We start from the raw sequence: 15,887 nt of genomic DNA on the forward strand, positions 1-15,887 counted from the left end.
TAATATATAATGATAACCCTGCAGGGGTGTACTTCTTCACACACGCTCCCACCACTTATCGTCGTTTACACGACATGTACTCGGCAACCTTCAAGCGGAAGCCCAACGAGGGTGTCGGCCACGGCCTACCTAAACACTCAAGTCTCTAGTCCAGGTTTATCGCCTATCCAGGTTCCATTCGTAGGGAGTCCGGCCGAGGTTTCCACATACGGCCTCGAACGATGTGTACAGGGTTCCGAGACACCAAACGGGCGCTTGGGATGCCCGGCCACGGTGTATCTACCGCATCATAGCCCACCCCTAGGGTCAACGCTACGCACGGCCACCAACACATAACCTAAAAACACCAGAAACCAGTTGCAACTCCTGGACAGAGTACTAGGGTGATTAAGAAGCCAAGAGGGTCAATTAAGGATCCCAATGAGTGGTAGTAGCTATTCATGGATCACAGACACAGAACTCAGTTCCTGAGGACGGCTGCAATGAGACAACCCACCATGTACTCCTACATGGCCTCTCACCGCTACCTTTACCAAATCGTGTTCACACACTTAGCTCTCAATGGTAGGACATGTTCACCACGTTCCAATTCATTCCCGATGAATCAGACCTGACTCAACTCTAAGCAATAGGAGGCATGACAAACAAGCATGAATGATTAGGCACATCAGGGCTCAAACAACTCCTACTCATGCTAGTGGGTTTCATCTATTTACTGTGGCAATGACAGGTCATGCAGAGGATAAGGGGTTCAGCTACCGCAGCATGTAATAGTTGAAACGTTGTTGTCCTAATGCAGTAAAAGAGAGCAGGAGCGAGAGATTAGGATTGTATCGGAATGAACAAGGGGTTTTTGCTTGCGTGGCACTTCTGAAGATAGTATAGTTCTTCATCGGTGTCATCAAACTCACCGTCGGAACCACGTCTATCGAGAGGGGACAAATACCGGAAAACAAAGAGGAACACAATCAATGCAATGCAACAATTATGATGCATGATAATGTCATGGCAATATGATGTTGATTGAGCTAATGCAACTAGTAATCATATTAAATGAAGTTGGTTTGAACCAAGGGTTCAAATTCAAACTCCATATGTGCTTATTTAAATGTCAATTATGCAAATTGCCCTGTACAGCAACCCTAGGTGATTCAAAGATGCATGCAAAGCCATAAACAGATTCCTTGAATTTTTCTGATAATTTTTCATATATAAATTATTTGATTTGGTGCTACAGTTGATTTTCTATGAATTTTAGAAGTTTTGGGCATTTTTTGAAATTTCCTGAATTAAGTTAAATCCAGAATGTGAGTTATTGCGTCAGCACTACGTCACTGTGACGTCAGCTGGTCAACAGCGCCTAGCCAAAGTCAAACCTGACAGTGGGACCCATATGTCATTGACTCAACTAATTAATATGGGGGACCCATATGTCATTGACTCAACTAATTAATATGGTTAATTAACCTTAAATTAAGCCTAACTAAAATGTCAGTGGGGCCGGGGCCCACATGTCAGCGGCTAACCTAACTAAATTAGTGTTAGTTTAACTCCTAATCTAGGTTTGACCAGGGGGCGGGGCCCACATGGTCAAATGGGTCAAACCCAACGGCGACATGACGCCGGCGAGGCCCGAGACGGCGGCGCGGCTCGAAATGCAGCACAGGAGATAAAACGAGCGGCGGTTTGGCTTGGCGTGAAGCTGGCACTCGTCCGCATCCAACGGAGCCATCAGCTCGCGCCGGAGTGGACCGTAACGACGGCGGCGATGGCAAGCGCGGCGGCCGGAGCTCTTACAAGCTCGGCAACGACACCGTGGTGCACGGGAGGACTAGCTGATGGTGGTGTTGGGTTTCTGGGAACATGCTGAGCACGTAGTAGTGCTCGGACGTGAAGGTTGCTAACCTATTCGCCGGCGACGACGAGCGCGGCGGCGGTGAGCTCTCGGGTCCAGTGGCCAGCTCGCATATAGCACGCAAATGAACATGGGACATGGGGGGAAAGATGGCGGGGCTCACGGCGAGTCTTCTAGTGCAGCCGTTGAGCTCGGGGAGGCACAGACGGCGACGTATCGACGGGCGGCGATCGTCAGGGCAGAGGATGATGATGAGCTCGATGGCGACGTTCCTGGCCGTCCGGCGCCGTGTGACTTGGTGAAGAGGAAGAGGTCATCGCGGCGGAGCTCTCGGGCACGTCAGAGGGGCGAGGGGGAGGCGGTGGTCGCGGCAACGGCGAGTGGCGGCGATGGTTGTGCTCGGCATGAGAGGGAGAGAGAGCAGTGGAAGGGGAAGAGCTCGAGAGAGAGTGAGAGGCGGTCGGGGAGGCTGCGTGGCGTGCACGGAGGCATCCAGGGCGTCGGCGGCAAGAAGGAGCTGGCGAGGTGCGTGCCGGCGCGCTGCGTCTTCCTGGCAAGAGGAGAATGATGACGGGCCACTGGGCTAGTCGGGCCGGTTGGGCTGTCACACTGTCGGGCCGGTTGGGGCGCTAGGTGGCTTGTGTTAAGTGCCAGGTAGGTTTATGATTCCCTGTTTCCTTTTTGTTTTGTTTGTTTATTTATTTATTTATTTGCCACTGATTCCAAATTCAAAACAATTTCAAACCAGTGCCAAACTTTCTGTAAATATTTACGTGGCTTAGATAGGTTTTTTACAAAGGCACACAAATATTTCAGAGGCATTTGAGGATACATTCCATATACTAGGAATATAAATTCAAATTCAAATACAATAGTGGTTTAAATTCAGTGCCAAAATATTCCTCAAAAATGTTCACTATTTTTGGTTTGGTCTCAAAGCCATGCCAAAATTATCAAACATTTATGAAGGCATTTTGGAAACAATGAATGCAATTTAAAGGGTTCTTGCCTTTCTTTTAAAATGATTTATGAGGCTCTCACTTTCCTCATTTCAATTTTCAGAATTTAGACATGATGCACACATGAAGCTAGCTTAGTGCAAAGCCAGAAGCTAGGGATGTGACACCTCACCCGTACTAAACAAAAATCTCGTCCCGAGATTCAAGTCGTGAGGTAAGAAGACAGAGGGACACAAGCTAACATGATCTTCTTGATCCAACTGCCCTTCTTAAAGATGTCGACTCCTTGCGTCATATTGATCTTGGCATCTTTGCTTGTGAGATCTTCACCCAACACGAGGATAAAAGAGCAAGATAATTCTATAGGAATCGATCTTCTTAAAGATCGAGCAATCATGATCAACTCGCGGAATGAGACGTTGAACATCTCTTGAGCTGAGACACAAAACACACCTTAAAAAGGATGGAAGAAACAATTGATGAGGGTTTCAAAGTAGCGAGGAGAAACTGCCATGATCCCATTACAGGACACCTCGGGGGAGGTGACTCATAGAATTATTCCCTTAACTGGCAAAAAGAATTACTTTTGATATCTAGATCATTGAAACTCTTTATACCAGCCTAAGGTAAATCACAATCGATCGTTTGAGGAAGTTCGGAAGAATGGCATACTCAAACTAGGATGGATGATGTGGACTACCTTGTTGAGGACAACCCATTGGATGAATTTTTTGCTTATCAACAGAAATGGACGGGACCCATGGTAGGACCACTTTTGAAGATGATCTGACCAGAATTTACCGAGGAGGGTAGTCCATGGTTGAATGGCACAATGGCGGTGCAAGCTGGGAACAAAATGCAAATGTTGGGAATGTTTCTAGTAACTGGGAGAAACTCAATAGAAGAGAGTGATTCCATCGTTAGAATAGTTATGGCATAATCGAAGAAACTAGGAGCGGATCCCAATTAATGCCGATGATAAATCCTAGTGCTTTCCCGTGCTCTCAAGAACTTGAGCATTTCCATATTCATCAAGGTTTTACCAATATCCGTGACAAGGATCCTGGCAACACAACATACCACCATGATGGATATTGGTGGAGGATGCGGATGCAAAGGAAGATAACACTTTCCCAGATTTCACCTTAGCGAGGCCAAGGGGACAAAATCTGGATAATCGACCGAGAGACATTTAGCAGTCCGCTTCTAATGTTCTCCTTGATGTGCTAGCGCAACCCATTTATTAAAATGGTTTGGTACCTAGGACATCAAGTAAAAGGTCGGACTTCGGGAGCACAAAAATCCATAAGGAACAATTATTGGAGTAAACCCTACGAAATCCTTATGGGGAGGTGGCCAACTTCTTCAATCAAGATACTACAATAATAGGTCTTCCGGCTGGGTGTGTCAGTCACGACATCCACTTTACCGGGTTACAGAGGGACCAATATTATAGCTCTTGGAAGACCTTTCAACCATCATATCTACCTGAGATTCAGATCTAGTTGGAAATAGGATATTTCAGACAACATGTCTGGAGAAGGAACAGTTGCAACTCAAATTAACGAGATAATGTTGCGAGATTCTCGGGAAATGAACTAAGGTAGCAAGCTCCAAAACATGAGCTGGTTTTGCTAAACACATGTGAACACGTTGTCCCTGACAAGCATGACCATATAGTAGTCTTATGATAAAATACTACCGAGTTCAGGTGGGAACCATCATCTAGGTAACGAAGTCTTGTGCATGACCAAAGATTGGCACAACAACTCCTTTTCCTTGAACAAATCAATCAGTGGCTTGGTGTGCTAGGGACACATATAGAACGAAGGTTGCAAGTCTCCGAACCACAGGATACTTCGCACGTATGCATGACCAATTTGGGATGATTCCAAAAGAAGCAACATTGACTTTCTCGAATCCACAGCGGCAACTTGCATCACATGCACATGAATTAGAGGAAGTCACTACTTTCATCCAAACATATGCTTCATGAACGAAACATGAAGAAATGCTTACACAAGTTTCCAACACTAAGTTGATATTCAACATGAGTCATGGGGGAGACAAAATGCTGCTGATGGGTTCAACAGCAACTCATCGGAATTTCCATATCACCGGACTACCACCATCATGTGAACATGGTGATAGCATTGGTCAGACCAAAGATGTAATGGTGTATGCTCAAGGGATCAACCACGAGTAAGACAACATTACGAACATCGTTGGTTTTGATTTGACTTGACGATAACCCATACTCAAGTCAAAGTTTTGACAAGGCAATAGATCCAACAACTGATCACAGGGACCAATCGATGAAGATATCATCTATCTTCAACTCTCGCAAATATATCCCTTGAGATGAACTAAGCTGGCAAGCTTTTATCTTCCAACTCTCCAAGTTATTGTTTAGCTTAAACAACTAGCTCAGGGGGTAACCGACACAGATTCTTGGAGAATGGCTGGTTTGCAAGAAACCAACTTGATCACGAACTCCACATAGCGGTCAGGTGACAACTTGGTAATACTTCTGAGAAGATATTCAGAAAATCATGAACCACCGTCATGATACTAAGGTCGAGCTCAATCTTGCTCTTCAAGGCAAGAAGATATGATCAAAAGAGAAAGGGTTTGGCAAAATCCCAACCCGTTGATCGAAGAGTGCAGCAGGAAATAAGGACTAGGTAGCACGATCAACCTTAGGGTGATGATTCAATAATCAGCACACTAAGAATGATATTAATGTCCATTAACTACCAAGAAAAGAGTTGCTAGGGGTATTGATTTCACACATCACGATTCACTTGTCGGCATTCCGGTTACAACAACACGGAACCAAGGAATGAACAATGATGGCAACAAGTATCACTAACTCAAGAATTCATAAGAGGTGATGCAATTCTCATGACATTCTTGATAAGAAGAAGGTGAGACTCCACGGTAGAATAGAGCAAAAGCTAGATTGGCATTTTGATCTGCGGATTACAACTACTTTGACCCAATCCTAGAAATGGATAAGGTACTGGAGTTTGTTTCTCCTAGTCATTCCGAGATAGAATGGCTTGACGGAATGCAAGAGTAAAGGCAACGATGAACGAATGCACGCATACTCTTGACTATCAATTGATAGACGGAGGTCAGAAACAACTAAAGAGGCACAACTCAAAGGATCATATGGTTTTCTGGGTTGCGGATGCATAGATTTAGTATGCCAAACAAGTTCAACATATTTCTTCCAGATAATCCATGCAGAAAGGTACGACTGGCAGATTCACAATGAAGAATGGAGAACTCATCAAGAGCACTCTGGCTGTGATCTATTGGTTCAAAGAACTTCTGCCATAGGCGGTTCATAGTATTTGGAAGAATGATATACCACGGACCTCAAGGACTAATGCAAAGGTTACTAATATCCTAAAAGAACTAGCAACACTATCGACATGAGGTAAGTAGGGTGAATCTCGGTCAAGAACCCAGGAGTAGAGTACCTACTACTACATGGCATCACGGGATGCTTTCGAGAATAATGGCCAAAATCACACACTAGGGATACAAACAATGCTAGATCACTAGGTGACTCCCTAAAACACCTAGGGCCATAAAAATAGCTCCAACATATATGTCGAGGCAATAGAGTACCTCAACTCATCGATTAGTGTGGTTGAACTGGCCCAAAGGGACATCGGGAATGGGAAGAAGGGATTTGCAAATGCATCAGACTATTTAGAGACCTGGGATGACTCGGAGAGCATAACGGCTGTAAATGCTCAAAATTATTTGAGACATCCTGCAAAAATGGTGGCATAACCACTCAACAACGCAATATCAAGGTTCTGAGATCAACTGTCAACATACGGAAGTAGTAGGAACGGAACTGAGGCTTGAAACTATCAATTCTATAAGTCTATGGATTAGTAGCACGTCATCCTGATAGATAGATGAGAAAGCCTAATTCTTAATTCCCGTAGAAAAGAAGAGGTTGACTCAGATTAGAAGGGCATAGGGTAAAGGAGTAAAAAGAGCCTTACGTTCCCTCCCACAATCAATTCCCCTACATATAACTAAAGCATTTCTAGACTCAACTTCGACCAGTTGGCTTGGTAAACCTACAGGCAGTCAGGCTCTGATACCAACGCTATCAGGACCCCAATTCCAAGTCACATCGATCTAGCCGGTAACACCTCATATCACCTTGCGGCCTCACGTACGGTATTCCCACAGGTGTCGCCTTACCATGGCCCGGGACCTTTTGTGCCTTTTCGCTCACGTATATGATAGTGTCGCTAGCATCCATATGACAGAGAACCCGAGCCGACATGGCTAGTCGTGAACCCAAAGCGGCACCAACCTATGGGAACAGGCATACATGAATCACATCGAGCATGTCGGTCAGCAGCGTGTGAATCCGGGCTGTAGCACCGGGCTAACAGGACTCCGGGAACCCGGGCTGTAGCAGGCTAGGCAGGACTCCAGATGTCACCGCGTGACATTTCCCCGAAGGGACAGACACAGGAACGAAGTGAAACACATGCCGGCCAGTCAAGGGTCCTGAGCAGTAGTGTTGGGCGAGCAGGACTCCGGTGAACCGGGCTGTAGCGGACTACCATGGCTCATGGAAGCACTAGACTGCATTTCCCAATAAGAGAGGCTGCCAAGGATAAACAACTAGATTGTCGGATCCCACACATACCAAGCATTTCAATCATACACACAATATGCTCGATATGTGTAGATACAACATGGCATCACAACATAACTCTACGACTCAAGTATTTATTCATTAGGCTCCGAGGAGCGAGATATTACAAACATGGGTCTCATGACCCAACAATCATACCATACAAATCAAGCACATGCGGAAGCTTAACATGTCTGAGTACAGACGTCTACAAATGAAAAAGGCTAAGAAACCTGACTATCTACCAGATCCTGCCGAGGGCACAAGATCGTAGCTGAGGTATCAAGCTAAACGTCGAAGTCCACGCGAAACTACTAGCGAGACTGAAGTCTCTCTGCAAAACATAAATTAAGCAAATGTGAGTACAAAAGTACTCAGCAAGACTTACATCAGAACTAGCTACATATGCATCGGTATCAACAAAGAGGGGTGGTGGAGTTTAACTACAGCAAGCCAGCTTTGACTCAGTGGCTAACCTGAACTACGACTGCAAGCAACTCTTTTGAGGTGGCGCACACGAGTCCACATATTCACCATTCAACACACCACTACGGATCCGCTCCCGTCTCCCTACGAGAAGGCCATCCATAGCACTCACACTTATCTTACGAGTTTTAGAGTATCCACTTTCACTTGTCTATGAACTATGCAAGGGGTCCATGTTTCCATATCCGAGGAATCCGGCTATTCGAATAGATAATGATAACCCTGCAGGGGTGTACTTCTTCACACACGCTCCCACCACTTACCGTCGTTTACATGACATGTACTCGGCAACCTTCAAGCGAAAGCCCAACGAGGGTGTCGTCCACGGCCTACCTAAACACTCAAGTCTCTAGTCTAGGTTTATCGCCTATCCAGGTTCCATCCGCAGGGAGTCCGGCCGAGGTTTCCACATACGGCCCCGAACGATGTGTGCAGGGTTCTGAGACCCCAAACGTGCGCCCTGCATGCCCGGCCACGGTGTATCTACCGCATCATAGCCCACCCCTAGGGTCAGCGCTACGCACGGCCACCAACACATAACCTACAAACACCAGAAACTAGTTGCAACTCCTGGACAGAGTACTAGGGTGATTAAGAAGCCGAGAGGGTCAATTAAGGATCCCAATGAGTGGTAGTAGCTGTTCATGGATCACAGACACAGAACTCAGTTCCTGAGGATGGCTGCAATGAGACAACCCACCATGTACTCCTACATGGCCTCTCACCGCTACCTTTACCAAATCGTGTTCACACACTTAGCTCTCAACGGTACGACATGTTCACCACGTTCCAATTCATTCCCGATGAATCAGACCTGACTCAACTCTAAGAAATAGCAGGCATGACAAACAAGCATGAATGAGTAGGCACATCAGGGCTCAAACAACTCCTACTCATGCTAGTGGGTTTCATCTATTTACTGTGGCAATGATAGGTCATGCAGAGGATAAGGGGTTCAGCTACCGCAGCATGTAACAGTTGAAACGTTGTTGTCCTAATGCAGTAAAAGAGAGCAGGAGCGAGAGATTGCGATTGTATCGGAATGAACAAGGGGGTTTTGCTTGCCTGGCACTTCTGAAGATAGTATAGTTCTTCATCGGTGTCATCGAACTCACCGTCGGAACCACGTCTATCGAGAGGGGACAAATACCGGCAAACAAAGAGGAACACAATCAATGCAATGCAACAATTATGTTGCATGATAATGTCATGGCAATATGTTGTTGATTGAGCTAATGCAACTAGTAATCATATTAAATGAAGTTGGTTTGAACCAAGGGTTCAAATTGAAACTCCATATGTGCTTATTTAAATGTCAATTATGCAAATTGCCCTGTACAGCAACCCTAGGTGGTTCAAACATGCATGCAAATGCCATAAAAAGATTCCTTGAATTTTTCTAATAGTTTTTCATATATATATTATTTGATTTGGTGCTACGGTTGATTTTCTATGAATTTTAGAAGTTTTGGGCATTTTTTGGAATTTCCTGAATTAAGTTAAACCCAGAATATGAGTTATTGCATCAGCAATGCGTCACTGTGACATCAGCTGGTCAACAACGCCTAGTCAGAGTCAAACCTGACAGTGGGACCCATATGTCATTGACTCAGCTAATTAATATGGTTAAGTAACCTTAAATTAAGCCTAACTAAAATGTCGATGGGGCCGGGGCCCACATGTCAGCGGCTAACCTAACTAAATTAGTGTTAGTTTAACTCCTAATCTAGGTTTGACCAGGGGGCGGGACCCACATGGTCAAATGGGTCAAACCCACTGGCGACATGTAGCCGGCGAGGCCCGAGACGGCGGCGCAGCTCGGAAACGCAGCACAGGCGATAAAACGAGCGGCGGTTTGGCTTGGCGTGAAGCTGGCGCTCATCTGCATCCAACGGAGCCATCAGCTCGCGCCGGAGTGGACCGTAACGACGGCGGCGATGGCAAGCGCGGCAGCTAGAGCTCGGACAAGCTCGACAATGACACTGTGGTGCACAGGAGGACTAGCTGATGGTGGTGTTGGGTTTCTGGAAACATGCTGAGCACGTAACAGTGCTCGGGCGCGAAGGTTGCTAACCTATTCGTCGGCGACGATGAGCGAGGCGGCGGTGAGCTCTCGGGTCTGGTGTCTAGCTCGCATAGAGCACGCAAATGAACATGGGAGATGGGGGGAAAGATGGCGGGGCTCACGGCGAGTCTTCTGGTGCAGCCGTAGAGCTCGGGGAGGCACGGACGGCGACGTATCGACGGGCAGTGATCGTCGGGGCAGAGGATGTTGATGAGCTTGATGGCGACGTTCCTGGCCGTCCGGCGCCGTGTGACTTGGTGAAGAGGAAGAGGTCGTCGCGGTGGAGCTCTCGGGCACGTCAGAGGGGCGAGCGGGAGGCGGTGGTCGCCGCAACGACGAGTGGCGGCGACGGCTGCGCTCGGCATGAGAGGGAGAGAGAGCAGTGGAGGGGGAAGAGCGAGAGAGAGAGTGAGAGGCAGTCGGGGAGGCTGCATGGCGTGCATGGAGGCATCCAGAGCGTCGGCGGCAAGCAGGAGCTGGCGAGGCGCGTGCCGGCGCGCGGTGACCACGCGCGCTGCGTCCTCCTGGCAAGAGGAGAACTATGACTGTCCACGGGCCAGTCGGGCCGATTGGGCTGTCACAGTGTCGGGCCGGTTGGGGCGCTAGGTGGGCTGCGGTAAGTGCCAGGTAGGTTTATGATTCCCTGTTTCCTTTTTGTTTTGTTTGTCTTTTATTTATTTATTTGCCACTGATTCCAAATTCAAAACAATTTCAAACCAGTGCCAAACTTTCTGTAAATATTTATGTGGCTTAGATAGGTTTTTTACAAAGGCACACAAATATTTCAGAGGCATTTGAGGATACATTCCATATACTAGGAATATAAATTCAAATTCAAATACAATAGTGGTGTAAATTCAGTGCCCAAAATATTCCTCGAAAATGTTCACTATTTTTTGTTTGGTCTCAAAGCCATGCCAAAATTATCAAACATTTATGAAGGCATTTGGAAACAATGAATGCAATTTAAAGGGTTCTTACCTTTCTTTTAAAATGATTTATGAGGCTCTCACTTTCCTCATTTCAATTTTCAGAATTTAGACATGATGCACACATGAAGCTAGCTTAGTGCAAAGCCAGAAGCTAGGGATTTGACATGTCAATGTACTTAACGATCAATGCGGCCCGCCTGACGAGATCGCCCTCCACCGTTGCCAGCTCCGCCTGAGCTTCCAGTCGGAACATGGCTAACTGAGCTAAACTCAGCCCAGGATACCACGCCTTGGCGAATTCCAAGGCCCGGCGGGCTCCAGCCTAGGCTGCAGAACCCATCCAGGCCTCAAGACGGCCGGCTGCCACCTCCAACCAGTCGGCAGTCCGACTAGGGGTGCGTGGCGCCTGGATGTCCGGCCACAGGGTGGCAATCGCCTGGGCGCCGACACGTTGAAGCCGACGCAACATCCGGTGGGCTGGCCGAAGACGGGCCTCGATGCTTAGAATCTGCTCGTTGAGAGTTCGGAGGGCGTCGGCGGCGACCTGTGCGCCGTCCGCCCTCCGTGCTTCACGATCAGCCTCGATGGCTTGATTGGCGGCATCAGAATGGCCGGGGAAGAAGTCTGCTAATGAAGAAGAGCAAAGAAACAAAGTTAAAAATTTAAGGCCGACTCAACTAGCAGTCGGCAGCCTGGAAAAGGAAACAAGTGGAAGCTCACCATCGACAAGATCTTCGATTGCTTGGAAGCCGGAGACCAGCATCGCCTCCTTGTCGGTCCAGGAGGAGCGCTCGGACGCCAATTCAGCGAGAAGGGCAGTCTCCTTGTCCTCTGCCTCCTTCTGGGCCCTCTGTAGTAGCTCCTTCTGCTCCGCCAGCTGCGTAGCCAGCCGGTCGCGCTCCTCCGTCAGTCGGCCGCACTCCTCCCAGACGCGCAGCGCGGTTTTGACTTCGCCCAGCTGCTGCTGAAGGCCGGCGTTGGCCTCTGAAAATGGAGGGGGAGGGATGTCAGTTGTCAGCAAAGAAGAAAGGTCGCCGGGGAGATCCGGCCCGACTGCTCAGCACTCGGCTCGAATCTCGGGGACTACAACCCACGGGTGCGCCAACGCGCCCCTGCAGAGAAAGAAGGAAACTCACCCTGGCTGTCCGACAAGTCGGCGGTCCGCTTGGCTAGCTCCTCAACATTGGCGTTGAAGGAGGTCACGCGAAGATTGTGGTAATCCTGCATCAGAATTTCAGAAAAAAGCGTTGGTACTTGGAACTCGCCGATTAGAGTTCCGAGCCGCCTGCTCAGCAGCCGGCTCGAAACTCGGGGACTACACCCAGTGGGTGCGCTGGTGTGCCCCCACAAAGAAAAATCAAGGACGCAAAGCAAAAAGAAGAATGCGTACCCGGATGGCCGTTCATGACGCCAAGTACGCCTTGGTGCACTCCTTGATGGCGTCACCCTCAGCCCGGAGCTTAGCTTGGACGTCCAGGAGCGCTCGGTTCAATGGGCCCGTCCCGCCTCCCCGCACCCACCCGGAGGGCGCGGCACTCGACACCTCGGTGTCCGGGATCGAGGAGCTCACAGTGCTGGTCTCTAGAGGACGCGGCGCTGAGGCCGCCTTCGCGAGACGGCGGCGCGTCGGCGTGCTGACCTCGAGGGCAAGGCCTGTCGCCGTCGCGCCTCCGGTCGGCGGCGCTGGTGGGTCCGCCGGTTGTCCGCCTGGCGCGCCTTCGGAGGGTGGCGGTAGCGGCACTATGACTTCCGACGTAGCGGTGACGTCGGCGTCCCTCTCCACGACCGGGTTCTCGTCGCCGGATTCCCCAGTCTACGCCGAGAACTCCGGCGGCGGTGGCGCGGAGTTCAAGGGGATGACAAACACCGCCGACTGGCGGCGTGCGGCTTCCTCTGCATGCTTCTTCTCCGCATTGGCGGCCTCGGCCTCTGCCAGCTTCTTCAGGGCGGCGGCCGCCGCCTTGTCGGCTTCCGCCTTCTTCAGACGGGCGGCTTCCCGCTCCTCACGCGCCTCCCGCGCGTTCCGCTCCGTCGCCTCCCGAAGGTCGGCGGCGGGGTCAACCCGTCGGGTGGTGGAGGAGGTCTCCGCCGACTTCACGACGGAGCCGGCGGCCGACTTCTCAATAGAGAGAGGGGCCCTAAAGCCGGAAAATAAAGTAAAGAAATTTCAGGCAGACTCAATAAAGAAATACGAAGGTACGAAGGAGGTGGTGCTTACGCTGAAATAAGCTGCGGTGTCTTCACCACCTTGCGGAAGCGGTTGGCCTTTGCGGCCTCCTCGTCCCGCTTGGTCGCCGTGGCTGAGCCCTTGGGCTTCTTCGGCCGGCTGCCAAACAGGCTCACCCCGGACCTGCGCTTCTTGCCGCCGCCTTGTGCGTCCGGCGGAGCTGACGAGCCCACGCCCGACTGGCCGGCTCCTGGCTGGTGTCGTGGGACGACCTCCTCGTCATCATCGGGCCAGTCCTCGAGACTGGCCCCAAGTCTCAGGCCGCCCGCTGCGCCGCCTCCTCCCTCGGTGTCGTCCTCCAGGGCCGCCGCCCCCAGGTCGGGGTCATCAACATCACTCTCCGACCGGTCGGGGAGGAATTCATGGTCCAGCCCCGCGGTGCCAGCTGCTGGCTGGAGGAGGGGGTTCTGACCAAAGCTGGCTGGTTAGATCGGACAAAATAAACTCGGCAACGAAGAAGTCAGAGAGAAAGAGAAAAAGAAAACGACTCACCAGAGGCGGAGGGGCGGCACGTGAATACGGCTCCTTGCCGAACTGCCACTCTTCGTTGAGGTCGCAGCTCGCAAGGTAGTTCACCATGTAGGCTACCTCCTCGTGAGGCATCTCCTTGGTGCACATTCGGCTCAGGTCTCGATGCCCGCTCATCTGGCAGATCATGTGGGGGCGACTTTGGAGGGGCAGCACTCGGCGCACCATGAAGGCGGACAGTAAGTCCGGCCCGGTAAGGCCCTCCGACTGCACTAGTACTCGAAGCCGCGCAATGGCACCGGCTCCCGCAGGCGTCAACGTCCGGGCCCGGTTCGACCAGTTGGGCTGCCTCCCAGCCGGCGGGCCGGCTACGTAGGCCGGCAGATTGATCCAGTCGCCCTCCGCGGACACGTTCTTCACGTAGAAGTATGACTGCTGCCACATCTTCACCGACTTGATTAGCTTGATGGAGGGAAACGGGTTGTCGGCCCCCGACCTCCGCACGGCGATGAACGCGCCGCACTGAGTCGGCACACCCGCGGCTTGGGTGTCGAGCTTGGAGTAGAAGAACTCCCCCCAGAGCTCCAGGGTGGGGAGAACACCAATGAAGCCCTCGCACAGGGTGACGAAGGAGGACAATAGCACCACTGTGTTGGGGGTGAGGTGGTGCGGCTAGAGTCCGTAGAACTCAAGGAAGGAGCGGAAGAAGTTGCTCGCCGGCAGGCCTAGGCCGTGCAGGTAGTGCGAGCGGAAGACGGCCCGCTCGTCCTCTTGCGGTGCCGGCGAGATTTCCTCCCACGGCGCGAGACAAACCCGAACGAGGTCCTCGCCGGGCAACCAACGCGTCTTGCGGAGGAAATCGACGTGGTCGTCATGGACCTCTGAACCATCCCATGTGCCGGAATGCCTCGTAGGGGGCGTGACGGCGGAGGAAGAGCTCATCGTGAGCAAACTGACGCAGCGCTCGACGTAGCTTGAGGTGCGGCGGAGAGAGAGAGAGAGAGAGAGAGAGAGAGAGAGAGAAGAAGAAGAAGAAGAGGAAGAAGAAGAAGAAGAAGAAGAAGAAGAAGAAGAAGAAGAAGAAGAAGAAGAAGTGGGGAGGTGGGACGCGCGTGCTCCGCCGTCCCCCCTCCTCCCCCTACTTATAGCCCAGTGGGCTGCGAAGCCAAGCGGGCAGTTGTGGGATTTACTGCGCCCACTACTCCATGCCCCCCATGTTTATCGCGCAAAGTTACTGTGCACGATAATTCCCATCTTGCGGATGAGTAGGCGGGCTGGCCCGGCCACTGGTTGCCACATGGCGGGCACGGAGTGGGTGGCGCTTAGGAAGCTTAGCTCACGCGCTACTGAGTTCCCGCCGGTGGATTCGAAAGAATTTTTTGGACAAGTCAAAGTCAGGCGACTTCGACTCCTACCAGTCGGCCCGGCAGAAGTCAAACGAGGTCTCACCTCAAGCACTCGGAGAAAGAAACTGCTGAGGCTCCTCGGCTGATCGTCCGCGACGCCTCACCAGCTTCGGGGACTACTGTCGGAGTAATGGGCCACGGGTAGGCTAACCCGAGGCCCACAACCTTTCAAGACATCGGGGCTGACTGCACCCCTCAAGACACCAGGATGGAGAGCCGCCTTCTAGAGGCGGGCTAGAGGAACAGCCGACTGCCCGCCTGCGGCCGAGTCCTGGAGGCGAGGTCAAGACGGGCCGACTCCCGCCTGGCGGCTCCCAGAGAAGCCGGCCACGGGGAGTCGGCCCATGACACCAACGAAGCCCATGCCCTCATAAGGGGGGATGGGACGGGAGTGGCAACAGTAAAGCCCACTCCCTCCCCTTTTCATGGGATGGCTAGGCCACAGTGCGCCGTACCAGTGGAGATCTCCGTCCGGCGAGGCACTGTTGCCGTGCCATCCCTGAGATCAGCAATAGTGAGCGGAGTCCTGCACCCATGACGGCCTGTCGGTATGGTCCACGGATGCTGGGCCCTACCAGTCAGCGAGAGTCCAAAAGATGGCAAGAGCGCCAGCAGTCGGACACGAAGGGACCCGGGCCCCGGAATCGGCGTGCCCCTCCCATGGGTCCCACACGCCATTAACCAGACAAGACGCGGAGTGGCTACAGTAATCGCCCGCCAGGTAGCAGGGATGTAGCCACGACCCCATGACCAAGCCTGCGTCATTAGAGGCACGGCTACAGTAATCGGCAGCCGGCAAGAACCGCAAGCG

This window comes from Triticum urartu, chromosome 2A, assembly GCF_056163025.1.
Source record: "Triticum urartu cultivar PI428250 chromosome 2A, HENAU_Tu73, whole genome shotgun sequence".
Classification (NCBI taxonomy): domain Eukaryota; kingdom Viridiplantae; phylum Streptophyta; class Magnoliopsida; order Poales; family Poaceae; genus Triticum; species Triticum urartu.